This window comes from Phalaenopsis equestris, unplaced genomic scaffold (genome assembly GCF_001263595.1).
Source record: "Phalaenopsis equestris unplaced genomic scaffold, ASM126359v1 Scaffold000002, whole genome shotgun sequence".
In the NCBI taxonomy this organism is placed as follows: Eukaryota; Viridiplantae; Streptophyta; class Magnoliopsida; order Asparagales; family Orchidaceae; genus Phalaenopsis; species Phalaenopsis equestris.
Genome location: NW_018164444.1, coordinates 20,563,494 through 20,579,676, shown reverse-complemented (window position 1 = coordinate 20,579,676; position 16,183 = coordinate 20,563,494). Strand labels below are relative to the sequence as shown.

General features: G+C 35.4%; 1 long non-coding RNA gene across 1 annotated transcript; it reads right to left on the bottom strand.

Annotated features, from left to right (window-relative positions):
• Positions 1 to 4,955: 4,955 nt before the first annotated feature.
• Positions 4,956 to 15,938, bottom strand: LOC110038698. The gene is made up of 3 exons (XR_002295446.1): positions 15,887 to 15,938; positions 15,686 to 15,798; positions 4,956 to 5,002 (listed from the first exon to the last, which is right to left on the bottom strand). It is a non-coding gene; the product is annotated as an uncharacterized LOC110038698 (long non-coding RNA).
• Between the last annotated feature and the right edge of the window lie 245 nt (positions 15,939 to 16,183).

Here is a 16,183-nt window from a genome sequence, read left to right as displayed (position 1 = left end):
GCGTGTTATTCAACGTGTTACACAACGTGTTATTCACATGTTATCTACGTGTTTCCCACGTGTTATTCAGCGTGTAACTCAGTCTGTTATCCACGTGTTATTCAGCGTGTTACTCATGTGTTATCGACGTGTTATCCACGTGTTATTCCAATGATATTCACGTACTTTTATCCACTTATTACTCAGGGTGTTATTCAATGTGTTACTCAAGTGTTGTTCACGTGTTACTCAGGGTGGAACTCAACCTGGTATTCGTCCCGATACTCAGCGTGTTATTCAACGTGTTACACAACGTGTTATTCACATGTTATCTACGTGTTTCCCACGTGTTATTCAGCGTGTAACTCAGTCTGTTATCCACGTGTTATTCAGCGTGTTACTCATGTGTTATCGACGTGTTATTCCAATGATATTCACGTATTATCTATGTGTTATTCAGCGTGTTATACAGTTGATATTTATGATAATCAATTTATCCACGTTCGACTAAGCTTAAGACAGAAATATTTGAACAAAAAATATATATAAACCACCAATTATTTTTTTCTTACAAAGTTTAAAGATGTTACAGTATACCAACATATACAATTTCAATCAATTTATATCTCACTAATGGACTTCACCAATAGTCTAGTGTATGTTTCAGTTAGTTGCGGTGCATAGTATTCCTGCAATAGGGAAGTAATACCAAGTTCAATTTGAGTGAGTTATTTTAAATAAAAGGCACTCAAATGATATTGAATTTTAGCAACTTACCTGGGTAAGACAATCTGTCACACTTTCCTCGAATGCATCAACAACTTGACGACTAGTTGTTGCTTCCTGTTGTATTCTTGAATGCAATGGTTAAAGTTAGAAGTATGCATTATACATGGAATAAATGAAATACTAAATAAAAAAATTTGTACTTTTAGCTTTATTATTTTTCTCCCAATATCCTTTCAACCTAGATATAGATATTAATTTTGGTCTCTTTTTAGCAGAGTCGTTCACATTGCATTCTATATTTGTAACTTTTTTTCTTTTTTTTTTCTTTACTTCGATCGTTCTCCCTACTTGAACATCCTCAATATCTCCAGATAATTTTTTAAACGTCTCCCACAAACACTCCTCAGCTAACTCATTTCCTCCTGTTCTATTAAAGAGTTGATATGCAAATTTCTGATAACATGACGTGAATAGAAGGGAATTTGAAGAAACATTAATCAACTCATAGTCTTTTAGATCTCTGCAACCAAATCTGTTATACATGTCCCTTTTAGCATTGATGCACCACCGCAATAAGAATTACTTCTCCGGAATCACCTTTATTTTGGCGACACTGAGAACAAATAGTGCATGGGTGCACGACAGGCCTATCATCTCAATTTTTTTGCAACTGCATGTAACCTCACAAGTAACTTTGTCAACTAACACAGTCCAGAGTTGTCTTGTCCCCTCATCATCCAATCTTAATACGTAGTATTTAGCCTCACTTTTCACTGATACTTCAGCTGTAAACCCACATAAGTCATTCAGTAGCTTTCAATAGCCCTTGTTCAAACATTGAGTAAAGTTTCCTGCCTCAGCACGGGATTGACTTTAACTATGGGCGTTCTGACAGACTGACCGCATTTGAAATCTTCATCTTTCTTGTTCCAGCGCCACGATTTCATTATGGTTTCAAAACCGATAAAGCAATCCGTGAGAGAGGTAGTTGGTTTTGCAACACCATGACAGATATTATTGATTGACTCACTTCTCTGTGTTGATAAGATTCTCATACCAAATATATCTTTATTAAATGTTGTTGACCATATATGTCTTATACGGTACATTTCATTTAACCAAACATTGCTTTGTAGTTCTCCCAACTCATTCTCCCAACTCAATCATTAAGGACCACATTTCTTCGAACTCCTCAGAATCACACTTGCTCATGCATTTATAAAAAAGACCACAAACGCTTTTAGTACACACTCCACAGTGTACTTTAGAAGACAGTTTCTTGTAGATATGTCATTGACATAATCTGAACTTAACAGTGCTTTTAGGCTCTTTCTTGTATCCAACTTTTCCACAAATATAATCTTTGATCTTGAGTTTCTTGGAATTCGGCCAGTACGTAGTATGGTCCTTCCGAACAGTGAATCCTACGTGATGTGCATAGGCACGATAGCTTTCATATGCTTCTTCCTCATTGTGGACAATGCTGCTTAGAAACTTCTCTGCAATTGGATCATTACAAACGTGTGTTGTCTCACAGCACCCAATAACACTACATCAACATCAATATTTACATTAGACTAAGCCAACTATTATACCACAGTAACAGTACTAAATCAAAGCCAAGAAACAACATAACATTGGAGTAATATCAGAGTAACACCAGAATAACACAAGAGTAACACCAAGAAAACCAATCTTAACACCATAATAACATAAAAAGCACAGCAAAAAAACACCCTAAATTTTACCAGTAAACTATAAATATAAACACCACAAACAAAATGACAACACCAGAAACAGAATGAAAACCTTAAGCTAACATAAAACTAGAGATCATTACAACTCACTTAATCTTCAAACGTTCAGGTTGAATGATGAGTGTAATTCCTCCGACATCTCAAACGTTTTCATGGAGACCTCCATCGAAACCCTAGATGCGGAGATGCGAACGGAGCTGCAAAATATTTCTTCCACCTGCAATTGCGAATAGAACAGTAAGTAGGCTCGAAATATTTTTATGATGGTGGGAAATTTTTCAGGTTTAGAGTCGAGTTGGGTCGCGAATAATAAGATTTTTTTTCTATTATTTTTTTGTGATTTAATAGATGGGGTCAGGCTTTCCATGTGGCGGCATTTGATTGGCTACGCACGTATGTTTATATGCATAGTACTGAGGCAATATTTTTCCATAGAGCTGAGGCATTTAACCGAGCCGAAGGTGAAGAATGGGAGGTGTGCCTGCTGGAAGGGAGCAGGCTGAACCGTAAGGTAAGAAATTTTATAATAATCGTTTATATTATAAATTATTAATTATGAATTTTAATTTTTAATAAAATTATATTTTAAGTTAAAGTAGTTCCATAGTAAGAATGGTTATGGTATAAATTAATAATAAATTTTTACGCAATATAAATAAGTCTAACAAAAATAAATAAATAAAACAAATTACATAAAATAACTAGAAAGTTAAATTATGATAGCCAACTTTATTTTCAATATTTTTTAGCTTAAATTGTTAAATGGATAGCAATTATGATAATAATAAAATTATTAATATTATATGATACATCAGAGAAGAAAAATTATATTCTAATAATAAGATTAACACATAAGAAATTAATAATAATTTTTTATGCATCTGACTTCAGGTTTTTTATTGGAGATAAGTGAAGAGAATGTTTAGAATCATCAACAATTGAGGTGAGTATACATACTTTTAATTTATGGTAAGATTTTGGTTCTCGATTTTTATGCATTATTAGATAATTATATTTGCACGTATTTTACTTTGATTTATATATTTTACTTTATTTGTCACATTGTTAGGAATGTTTACAGCTACTTAATATTATATAAGAAATTAATAATAATTTTTTATGCATCTGACTTTAGGTTTTTTATTGGAGATAAGTAAAGAGAATGTTTAGAATCATCAACGATTGAGATGAGTATACATACTTTTAATTTATGGTAATGTTTTGGTTCTCGATTTTTATGCATTATTAGATAATCATATTTGCACGTATTTTACTTTGTTTTATATATTTTACTTTATTTGTCACATTGTTAAGAATGTTTACAGCTACTTAATATTATACATTGGTGTATATTCTATATAATATATTGAATTGAATGTAATCAGTACATCAATAATATATTTATGTAGAATGTTTATATGTGTATGACTGACTATGATGGAATCACTCTTGATAGTACTAGTACGAGAACACTTAGAAACTCATGCACGTATATGAAAAGGAATATTGATATTGTTTTGTATTAATTGACATAATTTTTATACAATGTTTATGTAACTATTGTACAGATATAGTATGATATTGATATGTTATTGATATAGTAAGGATCTTTGAATAGCATCAAATATTTTTATTGATTTATTAAAAGTTTGACTGGGATGCATATTCTTTCTCCTTCTCTTATATTACTGTGGTTTATAAGTATGAATATTCACTGGCTTATTTAGCTCATTATTATTCAAACTAATTTTTCATATAAATTAAGCGATTGATAAGCGTTTGAAGCGAGAATGTTTATAGAAGACGTTGACAACCAGTAACAAGTTAATTTTAAATATATTGTTTTAATTTAATTTGATTTATAGCTCTTTCATTTATTAAATTATAGATGAATATAAAAAATTTAGTTCACACCGTCCGACCATGTGTTCCCATCATAATTAATTCAAGTTCCGGATCTGGTCATGCTACAATGCATAATTTTTTTAATAGACTCAACCAACAGCAATTGCACCCTCTTCCTCGTAATTCACTTAATGCAAATCAAATGTGATTTCCACTTTAAAAACTGCATTAGCAAATAGGTCCCATCAGCAAGTAATGCAAGTCTAGCTAGTGCATAAAATGCAACAATCATTGAGGCGTCTGCAATTATTGTACATGTCCAAATTTAATTACATTAAGGTTCTAGTTTCAAGTGTGCTGCCAAAAAAGACTTCCACTGAAAAAATTTATCATGCGTTCTTTGATGTAAGGAATGTCAATGTTACAATCATAAAATTTTCATTTCAAAAATTTTGAAATAAATTACAAGATGGGTGTGAATTCAATCCAGGACAGTTTCAATAATCCCGATACAAAAGTTTATATTCACCATTTGGCAAAATTTCAATCATATAATTCAAGGAAATAGACAAAAACAAAACAACCATTAACATGAAAAAAGAAGCTTAAATATCATAGTCAACGTGTAGACGAAGAAGCATTTACATACCAGAAGAAGACTAGCCAAACGAGAAACATCATGAGGACAATATCTTTATTTATCATTAAGGTAATGTAAAGTGAACTTCCTCCATGTAACGAGAGTAAAATGTTTATTTACAATTTAAGAAAACCTACCATAAACATTCATAATACATAAAATGTGAACAAGTATTAATAGAAATAAATGTGCATCAGAAGGCACAAAGATACTTGAAGCATTCTAAAGATGAACATTAACACAATATCATTTATATTACTTACACTGATGCTTATAGGAGATAATTCCAAAAAAGACGCCTTCACATAGATTCATATTCAAACAGAAGAAGGGTTACAAGATTTTAAGCCCAAGCAGAGAGTTTAAAATAAAAAAAAAAACGTTGCAAAATATAACCGGGCCAAAACCAGCCCGCTGAAGCAAAGAAAATAGAAATGAAACTAACAAAATTGTTTAAGGCATTCTATCACAGGAGACCGCGCCACATTCGATACCCATCGGGATTTCAGCATCAAAACGGACCAACCAAAATTAGACGGAAGTATGGACCTTGTCGATTTGATCGACTGGTAGTAAGCGATCGAACAAATCTTAGATTACATGGAAATTACCGAAGACAAACGAGCTAAGCTTGCCGCGATCAAACATAAGAAAAGCACGCAGTTATGGTGGGACAACTTGCAACGGCGACGATAATGCGACGGGGACAACAAGATCACTAAGTGGGTCACAATGAAAAAGGCAATGCAAAAGAAATATCTTCCGCCCCACTATCGTCAAGACATGTTCCTCTGGCTCTACAAACTACAGCAGTGTGACCTATCCGTCGAGGAATTCACGGCACAATTTGATCATCTACAGATGAAGTGCGACCTAGTTGAACAAGAGAAGCACAAAATTGCCCGCTAACTTAGGATTTAAAACCTACCATTAGCAACATTGTGCAACTCCATCCATATTAGACGCTAAACGATGTTCAGACACTAACATTAAAAGTTGAACGACAACAAAAACAAGTCAAATCTCAAAAGTCCATCCGCCAGCAGTCGATATACAAATCACACCTACCAACAAAACCACGACTGAAACTGGCAAGTCATTACCAGGAAACATGAAAACCAACCCAATTTGCACAAAACCCGAAAGAAAGTTCCTTCGGAACAATTTATGCACGAAAATGTTTTGGCGCCACGAGTACAGACACATCGCTATCAATTGTCCCACACCCACGTTGTCTAATTTACTGAATAAAGCGTCGTCGAGAATGTCAAACAAGTCGAGGAAGCCCACTCTGTCAATTGTCCCACCACCCACTACGACACAGCATCTTTCGTACTACATGCACAGTCAAAGGCAAAATCTTTAGTTTCATCATTGATGGCGGCAGTTGCGAAAACGTCGTGTCCACCTTAATGATTAAGAAGCTAGGTTTAGGCACACAAAGACATCCACGATCCTACTCTTTCACCTGGCTAAAAAAGGGGAACGAGATCAGCGTTAATGAACAATGCTTAGTCGAATTTTCCATCAACAACCAACTACAAAAAGCAAGTGTGGTGAGATGTAGTCCCAATGAATGCATGTCACATTCTCCTTAGAAGGACATGGTGATTCGACCAAAAAACATAGCAAGATGGCTTCAAAAACACCTCACATTTAAGATGGAAAACGCATTATGCTTTTGTCTGTAAATGATATGCGAGCCGCGATCGACACTGAAAGAACATTAATCGCACTGGCCACCTTCCTGCAATTAGCGCGCGATGCACCGATAGTACTAGCCCAAGTCCTCCTAGAAGCAACTGACCACGATAATGAGATACCCACACAACTTAAACCACTCCTACATGATCTCCAAGGCGTCATGACTGACGATCTCCCAAACAGATTACCTCCACTGCAGGACATCCAGCATTCCATCAACCTCATACCAGAGCCAATTCTACCAAATAGACCCACCTATCGATTACGACCTGCAGAGTATGAGGAACTCCAACATCAGGTGCAAATATTGTTAAGAGGGATTGTTCTGCGAAAGCACCAAAACATGTGTTGTCCCCACCCTCATAACATCCAAGAAAGATGGCTACTGGCGGATGTGCATTGGCAGTCGTGCCATAAATAAAATTACAATCAAATATCGATTTCCCATATCTCGACTCGACGATCTTTTAGATCAGTTGTATTGTGCCACCTTCTTCACAAAAATTGACCTACAAAGTGGTTACCACCATATCATAATACGACCTGGAGACAAGTGAAAAACCGTCTTCAAAACACGAGATGGCATTATCTTTTAGATCAGTTGTATTGTGCCACCTTCTTCATAAAAATTGACCTACAAAGTGGTTACCACCATATCAGAATACGGCCTGGAGACAAGTGAAAAACCGTTTTCAAAACACGAGATGGCATATATGAATGGACAGTCATGCCTTTCCACCAGTACAACGCGCACGGCTCCTTCATGCGTCTAATGAATCAAGCTTTCGAGCTCATGGGAAATTCGTGGTGGTCTACTTCGATAATATCTTTGTTTACGATAAATCCAAAGAAGTACACCTACAAGCAGTGTTCGATGTCTTATGATTCAAACAAATATATGCACACCCAAAGAAGTGTCACTTTCTCACAAACCAAATATGTTTTCTAGGTTACATTGTGTCTAGCATGAGGATACAAATGGACCCAACAGAAATAGAGGCAACCGTAAGTTGGACCAAGCCACAATTTTTTACCGAGCTTCGACAATTTTAGAGGCTAGCCTCCTTTATTGAAGATTTGTACGCAACTTCAGCACCATCACTGCCCCATTCGCAAAGTTGTTGAAACGGAAAGAATTCACATGGATGGTCTCAGCCCAAAATAGCTTCAATATCTTGAAGGCTAAGGTCAGTCAAGCGCCAATTCTCACCTTACCTGATATCAACCAACCATTCGAGGTTGAATCTGACGTTTCTGGCGTAGCCATTGGTGTTGTTCTAAGTCAAAGTGGTCACCATATTGTCCATTTCAGCAAAAAGCTAAATGAGACTCAACTCAAATACTCCACTTACGACAAAGAATTTTATGTCATTGTTAGGGCTCTAGAATACTGGAGTCATTACCTACTCACAACCGAGTTCACCCTCTTCACGAATCATGAAACCTTAAATTTTTTAATTTGAAAGAATAAACTCAAAAGGTGCAACGCTACCTGGATAGAATTCCTAGCGTACTTCCAGTTCGTACTCAAAAACAAAGCCGGAAATCAGAACTACATCGCAGACGCTCTAAGTCGTCACCATCTTTTGATCACCTCCTTGTAGGCGCACGTGATAGGCTTTGAAGTTCTCAAAGACTTGGGCAAGACGGATTAAAACCTTAAGGAAATTTGAAAACAGTGTAAGGAGAAACCTCACGAGCAGTTCTAAAAAGCAAACAGCTACTTATTCTGTCACAACAAATTATGCATTCCTCGATACTCTTTATGCGTAGCTATCATCCAAGAGAACCACAATAACAGATTGGTCGGCCAATTTGTCCGAGATGAAATCTAGCACTCGTGAAAGAACATTTTTTTGGCCCCGACTAACACGAGGTGTAAAGATTTGTCATACTGCCAAAACAAGTGGCCAAACTACAGGATTGTCCACAACATTATTGGTCCCTGAAGCAACTTGGGTCGATGTCAGCATGGACTTTATCATAAAACTACCACGCACACAAAGAAATAAGGACAAGCATGTCTGTAGTTGACCGATTCTCAAAGATGGGGCATTTCGTCGCTTGCCACCAAACGTTGGATACGTCTCATATTGTTGATTTGTAATTTCCACAAAATCGTCTGACTTAATGGCATTCCCTAGACACATTAAATTTTTGAGCCACTTCTCGCGGACCCACTGAAGCAAATTAGGCACTAAGCTTCAATTCAGCTCTGCAGCATATCCTTAGACTGATGGCTAGACCAAAGTCGATAATATGAGACTTGAGAATCTTCTTTGATGCTTAGTTGGGAAAATATCAAACGGTGAGACCTCATTCTCGCTCAACCCGAATTTGCCTACAATAGATCAAAAAACCAATTCACAGGGCACACGCCTTTCAAAATGCGTACGGTCATAACCCGATCACACCCATTTTGTTAGTCCCTCTTCTACCACCAGCAGAGATCAGCGAAAATGCTACCAAGCATGTTTACCAAATTCAGCATGTTTACCGATCGCACCCCTTTTGTTGGTCCCTCTTCTAACATCAGCGAAAATGCTATTGAAGCTCCCCCAACCCCACATGGGACCGTCCCTACATGCGGTACTGTCCCGCAGGCGACCCATGCCAAGGCGTGAGTTCCTGAACCGGTCCAGCGTCATTGCTGGACAGGATCGGTTCATATATCCCTAAAGCGCAGGATCCCTCTCCTCTATCACAATCTTCTTTTTCCCGTACCCTAATCTTCCGCCTCCTCATACTCGTTTCCTCCTAGCCGTTACAGTCTCCCGTCTTTATTTCCTACCATTTCCTCCCCTTCATTTCTCATATCATACCTTTGTTAGTTGCTAGTCTTCTCCCTATTTATATGGGTTTTGCGTACGCCCTAAATGATTGTTGATTTTCTGATTTCAGGTAATGTTCCTGGTGTTTTCTCTCTTGCGAAGGGATGCATCGTTCGGCAGCGTGGTGCTATAGTTGTATCCCGCCAAGGTGGGGTGTATCTCCACTCTGTCTCCTCCTCCCGACCTTATTCTCCACTGTTGTCATCCTCCGCTGCTCCAGCCAGGAGAGAACCACATCCCTTACCAAACAGCAAACCGCAGGAGCCTCCTTTCCCTAACCATCGGATAGAGCCCTCAAGGGGAAAATAGGATGTCGGCGTCTATCATCACAAACTGAAATAAAAAAATTAACATAAGCTAAAAACCAAGACAGCAAACACACATAAAATTAGGAGATAGATAGGCAGGAAATGAAAACTGAAGAGAGGAGGGGGTGTTTCTCGTCAAGTGAAAAGAGGAACGAAAGGGCCGGTTCAACCCCCCTCTCAACTGAAGATGTAGTGTGGAGCACCTAAAACACAAAATAGGCCCCAGATGGCATCACTATGGAGGGCTTTCCTCTCTTTTTACTTTTCTTCACTTTGATGGAACTTATACTCTTATACTTTAAACGTTAATACAACATGCAAACTTTCAAGAATGTCACTATGGCTAGTTACTAAAAATTGGGGAACTTTACAAAGATGCTAGCGTGGGAAGATTATGCCTCCTTTCCCTAACCATCGGATAGAGCCCTCAAGGAGAAAATAGGATGTCCGCGTCTATCATCACAAACTGAAATAAAAAAAATTAACAGAAGCTAAAAACCAAGACAGCAAACACACATAAAAATAGGAGATAGATAGGCAGGAAATGAAAACTGAAGAGAGGAGGGGGTGTTTCTCGTCAAGTGAAAAGAGGAACGAAAGGGCCGGTTCAACCCCCCTCTCAACTGAAGATGTAGTGTGGAGCACCTAAAACACAAAATAGGCCCCAGATGGCATCACTATGGAGGGCTTTCCTCTCTTTTTACTTTTCTTCACTTTGATGGAACTTATACTCTTATACTTTAAACGTTAATACAACATGCAAACTTTCAAGAATGTCACTATGGCTAGTTACTAAAAATTGGGGAACTTTACAAAGATGCTAGCGTGGGAAGATTATGTTTAAATAGTTGACAAGTTTCACCCCTGAAATAGTTCATAGTTTGTAATGACAAAAAAAAAAGGAAAAATTTTTCGAAGTACATGAACTTCAGATAACCAAGCCAAAAGTGCCATAGCATAATTATGCTTTTGTTAGAGAAAAAAGCATACTTATTTTTCTTGCCATTTACGATTAGTATTTTTCTTTGTCTTGCCATTATCCTTCGATTGTATATTCAATAATTCACAATGAGTAGGAAAAAAAAAATTGGCAATCCAGTTCATATCATGGGTAATTTTATTCATGGATAATAAGTTGCAAAAAAGCTTAAAGATTAAGAGAACAAAGGTGAGCAAATGACATTGATAGTCCCAAGGCTAGTTACCTGGAATATTGACCCATCAACGATTATGATTATATATCCCTTAAACATAGATGAAGAGTTTCAAATAAGAAAGCATTCTTTGGCATAAGATCAGAGGCTCTAAAACTTCTAATCTAAGAATATCAATTTTTACATTAGACATTTAAGGCATTCAAGACCATATAGTTCTGAGCAATTGCACCAATGATAATATCTCGTGAAGATGTTTGTTCAAATTGAATAATTGGTGACTTGGAGAAGGTTATTGGATGGCAAAATTGTCATGGGATATTAATTCATGGCAAGTGGCATCAAAGAAGGAACTTTTTTCAAAAGCCATTATACGGTTAACCATCATCATGGATTAAATGAAAAACCATAAAGGAAGGATGAGTAAGATCTGCAATTCTGAGAGTATGTACAAGATAGAGAAGCAAGGAAAATTGAAAAAAATGGTTCTAATCCCATATTTAAAAATGTAAAAAAAAATACTATATGTTCTTATATTCACCGGCATTAGGAGTACACAATTTAAGGCTTATAATTATGAGTTTAGGATAAAAAGAAAGGTAGTTAATAATATCAAGCATTCATTAGCCTAAAACTCAGAGAATAAAAATACAAATGAATTCAAAAAAATTGTTTACAATTTAACTGCAAAAAAGTCCATCTCATATGAGCTAGAGGACAGCAAATGGTAAAGAAACAGTTAGTGGAATACAAGAGCTAACGAAAGAGAGCTAGGGGGTTAAAGAAGTCGCAAAGACACAAAATACAGCTCACACAAAATATGGCATCTTTCGGTGGCAACAAATTGGCATCTAATGGTCTTGAGGGAGCTGTTGTGGCTAGTAGTGCAGGGGCTGTCTAGTTTGTTGCAAGAGCAATAATTTGAGGCAAATTGAATGTAGTGCCTGGATTTGAGTTAATTTAAGAATTTTCACACTTTTATAGATCAAAGTCAGTGAAAATTTTAAAATAATATAGCTTTTTTAAGAGAAGCTTCTTAGAATTAGTATAATAAGGTTTAGATTATGATATATAACTTTCAATGATGTTTTTAATAATATAAATCAGTACTTTTAGAAGACCAAAAATAATACGCTCTAGTGTCTTGGATCCATCATACGAAAGGAATGGGAAATCAATGAGAAATTACTTCTGGAGTTAAACTTGCAAGATCAAAAGAGAAAATTGTCTAGAGCACTACGATATAATAACATATCATATATGACTAAAGGTTAAATTTACAAATTACAATAAAATTGGCTGAGCCATCGGTATTTGAGAATCAGGCAATTAAGATGTTGCTAAAAGCCAACTTGAATGGGGCAAACTAGGGCTGTAAACAAGCCGAGTTTGAGCGAGCTCAGGCTTGGCTTGTGTTCGGCTGTTTGTGTTTGGCTCGTTAGGCTTAACGAACGAGCCGAACACGAGCTGCTTAACGAGCCGAACACGAGCTGTACACGAACAACGAGTCAAATTGACAGCCCTATGAGAATCAGGCAATTAAGATGTTGCTAAAAGCCAAGTTGAATGGGGCAAACAATAAAGCTTTTAAGATGAATCTATGATAAAATCGGAAAGAACAAAGTAAGAAATAATTTACTAGAAAAATAGTGAGTGGTCCCTATAGAAGATGCAATAGAAAATAGATTTAAGTGGCTTCGATCTGTACAATGTGGGTAAAATATGATACTAATAAGATGAGCAGATAGAAATAGTGTGGAATGATTTCGGATGAAAAAAAATAGACCAAAAGAAACATGGCGTAGAAAAAGAATGAAAAATATTTGATATGAAAAGTTAACCTCTCCCATAACACCAATAGAAATGAACGAAAAAGAAAGATTCATGACGTAGAAAAAGCTAATGATGTTAATGATAATTTGATGTTTCAACAGAATAATATTTGATATGTTGTGTTGATTTGCAAAATACAAAATTGTACTAACTCCCACACTTGGCATATGATCATACAAACAAAAGCAATAAGCAACAAAGCTCATCTCATGTATAGGTACACCTCCAAATAAGTCATCTTAAGCATGGCTTAGATGCCTTACCAGACAAAAAAAAAACTATTAAAAAAAATAAAGAGCTACATAAATAAGGAGCGTTCAAGCCATCATGAGCTGTCATATATTTCTAGTCTAAAAGCTACGTAATGCAGTTTATTTTCTTTTAGTCTTTACTCTTTAGCCACAAGTCTATTTTTTGTCTTTTATTATTTATATTTTAATCATCATATGTCCAACAAGCCTATATAAATTTCAACATAATTTACACATTCCTTAATTCTTACTTGCAATATTAACATTCTTTTCTCAAGTAGTTGTTTTAATATATTTTAGGCAATTATTTCAAGTGCTGACTTTATAAAATAGACTCATCTTGTAATAAGAGATCACATCTTGATAAATCAAAATATATTGATATGTTAATCTCCGCAATCCTCTTCTCCAAATCTTTTTTTCTTTTCCTAGCTACTTTCTCCTCTTCCTTTTACTCTTAATCTCCCCTTGCCAATATCTTTATTTTCTCTTTATCCTCTATAATAAGTTGCACCAAAGAAGTGTGATCCTCCTCCATGAGCCCCCAAATCTTCGAGATATAAGCCACCACTATCAATACAATGCATATTATAAACTAAATAGAATTTTTTTAATTAAAATGATAGATAAATAAATTTATTTACGCTTGCTCCTTTTGCAAGCAAGCAAACACAATTGACAACATAAATAACACAACAAACTTCTGTACATGATCATCTACAAGCAAGTAGCATAGTCGATAAAACTTCAAATACCATAAATTCTACTCTAATAAAGTTCGGAATCAATAAATTTTAATCAAATTGACTCATTCATAAATGAAGCTTCACTCAAAAAAGGCAAATAATTCAAGATCTCTAAAGATGGGCTCAAATACTAAAATATTATAACTAGAGAGGGTCCTATCTAAAAAATCCTCTCTCAAATTCAATGAAAATACACATCGAGGTCTTAGTTAAATGATGAAACCAATCAAAGAAAAATCACAACTAAATGAAACTCCATCTAAACCTAGCCATCATAAATTAATGTAAAACTACATATATATGAATTAAAAAGTCCATGCAATTACTCCAGACTTGGAGATTAGCCCGATTACAATGAGATCACTATATTACAATTACAATCTAAGTGTGGGTCTTCTCCTATAGCCTACTCCATAAGATGCACTAAGGCACAAATTCTATGTTAGCCATATTTGGCTCATCCATTTAGCAAGCTTTCACCACTGATTTACGAGATCTCTATGGATGATGCAATCAATACTTGTTGATAAGGATCCTCTGATCGAGTTGAGTCAACTATCTATGTTGACTGAATAAGTCATAAAATTAGTGTTCATGACAAACTAAGAAAACAAAACTATAATATCTTGAACAGATTTGTTACTATTCCTATATCATACACTCTAAACCAATTGCAATGTATCTTTCATCCTTTAATTCTATTTGTTTGTACTACAACAAAGTATATTACGACTACTAAACTAGTCTAATAAAAAAATTTTATCGAGTGAATCATTAATAATAGGAGCTTGCATCTACAAAAAATATCAAACAAGATTGTGGAGTTCTTATTATGGCAAAACTTTTGAGTAGTTTATTATCTAGAATTCAATTTGCCATGCAAAAAATCAACCCAAAAGCTCGCTCAAATATATATGTCAACATAGCTAGGGGGAAAATTTCAAAGCCCAAAGTTCTGCCTCTCTCTCTCTCTCTCTCTCTCTCTCTCTCTCTCTCTCTCTCTATATATATATATAGCTACATATTAATTTCATTTTCTCCTATATATCACTATTTGCTTCTACTTTTAGTACACCAATGGCTACTAGAATCAAATCACCTAGTAGCTAAGCCTTGTTTTATGACTCGCAAGAATAATGATTGGAAATCAACTATTCTAAAAGAGTAAAACGAATCAGCAGATTATAGCAAATAAGTTGAAGAAAATACAAAAGAATACACAAACCAAGCATAATCAGCATGAACATTCTATAACCTGTAAAAATGCAATGACACGTGCACAAAGCCAAAGTGGCGCGAAGAATCATGGGCCAACAAGAGAAAAATTTGTCATATATGAGCGAGCTACTTAGTTGTTTGATATTATTTAGACTTCCATATAAAGGGTCTCTCGCTCACAAAATATATCAAGTCCCCAATATAAAAAAGGTTGAATTATAGAGTGTTAAACCTAGCCTACAGAGACGCCATGTGTCTAAGTTACAATTAAAAGAATTTAAAGATGACTTCCATATAAAGGGTCTCTCGCTCACAAAATATATCAGGTCCCCAATATAAAAAAGGTTGAATTATAGAGCGTTAAACCTAGCCTACAGAGACGCCATGATGTCTAAGTTACAATTAAAAGAATTTAAAGATGACTCCAAGCCAAGCCTTATTTTTTAGATGAGAGTCATTATCACGATCCCAATCTCCACTCAAAAGCTCCTTAAATCATTAAAATGTTTATTTGAGTGTAATTTAGTAGTGCTACAAAATTGCAAGAAACATCCACATGGCAGCATTAGACATGCATGCAACTACCATTTTACAGCTAACAACACCTTTAAACATGAAATAAGTATAAATTAAAAACATCAAGAAAGAAAAAGTCAATAAAAATACATAAATAAAATGTGAAATGGATACAAAAAGATCTTCACAAACAGCTCCTCTGATGAATAATACCCATATAATTTCTTTCCTCGAACAAGGCTGCAACCATGCACATGTTGCCTTTTTGATGTAGAAAGGCTCTTATGCTTAAAATTTTACATTGTGAGACAAGATGTTCGAGAATGCCAAATAAAAGAGTTAGCCCAAATAATAATGAGACAGCATATGCCATACCCTCAAGGCTTTCTCAATAGCTCCGGATAGAGTATGAATAAATGCTTGGCCTGCATACAAGAGGTATCAAAATAAACATTGATTATGTACAAATACACCATGCATTAAAAGGTTGAAGCTCAAAATAGATAACACATGCCTACTGAGCTGTAACAGCAATAAGAAAGCAGTTATAATACTACATTTCTCTGCAATATAAAAGGTTAAAGCACAAACTAATAAAGCAATGGTTGAAAAGTTTTGTCCAGAAGAAATCATAGAAAGATAAATTAGGTCATCAATAGTAATGCCTTAATA